The sequence below is a fragment of the Triticum aestivum genome, chromosome 2B (genome assembly GCF_018294505.1).
Source record: "Triticum aestivum cultivar Chinese Spring chromosome 2B, IWGSC CS RefSeq v2.1, whole genome shotgun sequence".
Classification (NCBI taxonomy): Eukaryota; Viridiplantae; Streptophyta; class Magnoliopsida; order Poales; family Poaceae; genus Triticum; species Triticum aestivum.
In genome coordinates, this window is record NC_057798.1 from 336,520,223 (window position 1) to 336,524,485 (window position 4,263).

Consider the following 4,263-nt stretch of genomic DNA (forward strand, 5'->3'; position numbering starts at 1 on the left):
CTTCTAGTGCATGACTTTGCCGATTTCGCCACCTTGGTGAACAAGGCCATCAATGTCGAGACTGGTCTGCAGGAACACCAGAGCCCTCAAAGGCGCAACCGTGACACGGGCTCATCTTCGGGCCCGCCCTCGCAGAAGCGTAAGATATGGATCCCGAACAGCATGTACCGTCCAAATGCACCTGCCCCAAGGCAGTCTTATGCCGCACCTCGTCTGCCGGCTGCTCCAACTAGGCAGCCGAGGCTTCCAGCTCCACCACCCCAAGCTCCTGTTCCTACCCCCGAGAATGGGTTGTGCTTCAGGTGCGGACAACCAGGGCACCGTGCTAGGGAATGCAACCAGAAATAGAATCAACTGGCCCTTCCAGCAACTGGCCGTGGGAACAACCAGGCCCGCAACAACAATGCCAAGTCTTATGGCCGTGTTCATGCCAACCACGTTGATCTGAACGAAGCTCAAGACCAGACTGCTACTGTGATGGGTACACTCCTCGTAAATTCAGTACCAGCATCCGTTTTATTTGATACAGGTGCATCGCATTCATTCATGTCAGAAGATTTTGCATACAAGCACGATGTTAAATTTGAGCAGATGAACACTTCGGTAGTGGTAAAAAACCCCGCGGGACAATGTCAGACCTCCATGGTTGGCATTGACGTCCCTGTGGAAATCGAAGGGTTGGAGTTTCGTGCCTCGCCCATTATACTGAAATCGTCTAACATTGACCTCATTCTGGGAATGGATTGGTTAAAGGCGCATACTGCTTCTATCGTTTGCGCCACTAAGACCGTCCATCTGCTACACCCTTCTGACGAAATAATTAGCTACGATGCTCATCTGGTTCAGAATGCCGAGGCCAGGCTTTATGCCTTAAACGCATTGAACGCTACACCTCTCGAGGGCATTGAAAACATTCCCGTCGTGCGTGAATTCTTAGACGTCTTTCCTGAAGAACTCCCAGGGATTCCCCCTGCTAGAGCTGTCGAATTCGTCATCGACTTGAAACCAGGCACCACTCCTATAGCCAAGCGACCCTACAAGATGCTGCCGCATGAACTCCTTGAGCTTAAGGAGGAAATCGATAAATCTCTTCGAAGTGGTTTCATTCGCCCAAGTTGCTCTCCTTGGGGAGCACCTTCTCTCTTTGTCAAGAAGAAAGATGGGACAAACCGATTGGTCCAAGACTACCGTCCTATAAATCAAGCTACCATTCAGAATAAGTATCCTCTTCCTCGGATCAATGATCTGTATGATCAATTGGCTGGTTCATCAGTGTTCTCTAAACTCGACTTGAGGTTGGGTTACCACCAGATCCGTGTTCGTGAGGAAGATATCCCCAAGACCGCCTTTGTGACTCGTTATGGTTCATACGAGTACACCGTCATGTCTTTCGGCTTAACCAATGCTCCAGCCACCTTCTCTCGCCTATTGAACTATATATTCATGGATTACCTCGACAAGTTCATCGTGGTTTATCTGGATGATATTCTGGTATTTTCCAAGAACGAAGAGGAACATGCTGAACATCTTCGCCTCGTGCTGGAAAAGCTACGAGAGCATCAACTTTATGCCAAGTTCTCCAAATGTGAATTCTGGCTTCCCGAAGTAACCTATCTTGGGCATGTCATCTCTAAGGATGGTATTGCCGTCAACCCTGAACGAGTTCAGGCTATTCTCGATTGGACTCCTCCGAAGAACGTTAAGCAAGTCAGAAGTTTTCTCGGTCTCGCCAGCTACTGCCGTCGATTCGTCGAGAACTTCTCCAAGATTGCCAGGCCTCTGACTAACCTATTGCATAAGGGCGTCAAGTTCCAATGGACAGATAAATGTCAGGAAAGTTTCCAGGCACTCAAAGACAAGTTGACTTCTGCCCCGGTACTAGCTCCTCCTGATACTGAGAAGGACTTCATCATTTACTGCGACGCTTCCCGTCAAGGATTAGGCTGTGTCCTAATGCAAGAGCGCAAAGTGGTTGCTTATGCCTCTCGGCAATTGCGCCCTCACGAAGAGAACTACCCAGTTCACGACCTCGAACTTGCTGCTGTCATTCATGCGCTAAAACAGTGGCGACATTACCTACTCGGTAATCGCTGCGAGATCTTCACTGACCACCAAAGTCTGAAGTATCTGTTTACTCAGCCAGACCTGAACCTCCGTCAGCAGAGATGGATGGAGACTGTTGCAGACTTTGATTTGGGTATTTCCTATACACCAGGCAAGGCTAATGTAATGGCTGATGCCTTGAGCCGCAAGTCTTACTGCAACCACCTCCAGGTTCACAAAGTTCAGCCCTTACTCGTTGAAGAATTCAGAAAGCTGAACCTCCATATTGTTCCTCCGGGTGCACTCGCTCCCCCTCCTCCGGAGTTACGTAAGATGAACCTCCATGTTGTTTCCAGGGGTTCTCTCAATACCCTGGTTGCGAAACCAGATCTTGTGGACACCATCAAATGGATACAGAAATGTGACGATGAAGTCGAGAGGATTAAACGTTATCTCGCAGAAGGAAAGCCCTCATTCTTCACTGTGGATGACGCAGGCACCCTATTCTTCAAAGGTCGCCTAGTGGTACCGAGTAAGAGGGAAAACCTAAATCTGACTCCAAAAGTTATGAAAGAAGCTCATGATACGCCTTTGTCTATTCATCCTGGTAGTACAAAGATGTACCAAGACATCCGCCAGAGATTCTGGTGGTCTAACATGAAACAAGACATTGCTCGTTATGTTGCTGAATGTGACGTTTGCCGTCGTATCAAAGCAGAACATCAAAGGCCTGCTGGAACTCTGCAACCTATCTCTATTCCTGAATGGAAATGGGACCAGGTTGAAATGGACTTCGTCACTGGATTCCCCAAATCGCAGAAAGGCAATGATGCTATTCTTGTTGTCATTGACCGACTTTCTAAAGTTGCACATTTTCTGGCTGTCAAGGAAACGATCACTGCTAGTCAGCTGGCAAACCTCTACATGACCAGAATTGTCTCGCTTCACGGTATTCCATTGGTAATCAGTTCAGACCGTGGCAGCTTATTCACTTCAAGATTCTGGGCAAGTTTCCAAGAAGCTATGGGCACTCATCTGTCTTTCAGCACTGCTTTTCATCCTCAGTCACAAGGGCAAGTTGAACGTGTCAACCAAGTTCTCGAAGACATGCTTCGAGCTTGTGTTATTTCCTTCGGCAAGAAATGGGAGGAATCTCTCCCGTATGCTGAGTTCTCTTATAATAATAGCTATCAAGCTAGTCTGAAGATGGCCCCCTTCGAAGTGTTATATGGACGAAAGTGCCGAACCCCTCTAAACTGGTCAGAAACTGGGGAACGTCCACTCTTCGGTCCGGATATTATCCAACATGCCGAAGAACAAGTCCGCATTATTCGCGAGAATCTCAAGACTGCTCAGTCACGTCAAAAGAGTAATTATGACCATCATCATAAAGACATGGTCTATCAACCTGGCGAAAAGGCCTATCTTCGCGTTACACCAATGAAGGGTGCTCACCGCTTTGGGATCAAGGGCAAGCTAGCTCCTCGCTATATTGGCCCATTCACTATTCTCGAGAGGCGTGGAAAGGTGGCATATCAACTGGAGCTTCCGTCGAACCTTTCTCAGGTTCACGATGTGTTCCACGTGTCGCAGCTCCATCGCTGCTTCAAGGACCCAATCCGAGCAGTGGACCATGAAGTGCTCGAATTGCAACAGGACCTCTCCTATAAAAAGCATCTGGTCTGCATTCTCGACCAATCTGAACGCCACACACGTCAGAAGGCGATCAAGTTCCTCAAGGTCCAGTGGTCGAATCACTCTGAAGACGAAGCCACCTGGGAACGCGAGGATCGCCTTCGTGATGAATACCCCGCACTGTTTCCTTCTACCTCCTAAATCTCGGGACGAGATTTCTTGTAGTGGAGGAGATTTGTAACGCCCGGATAATCATGCTACAGTAAACTCACGTTGATGGTGCCACGTCACCTCTGTCACTGTAGTTAATCTCAGGTTAATTCAAAACTGTTTTGAAATTCAAATGCAAGTTAATGATAACAATAAAAGTTTCCAAAAATTAAGACTAAAATGTTCGGTGATTGTCAAATATTACAAAGGTAATTGTGGTGAGGTAAACACATTTTTATAAAAGGCCTAAATAGTTTAGAATGATTTAAAACAGAAAGAAAATAGAAAAGAAAACAGAACAAAAAAAACAAAAGGCGGAGAAGCCCCCCATGCTGGACCGCGGCCCAGCTGGCCATCGGGCCAACCAGGCCGGCC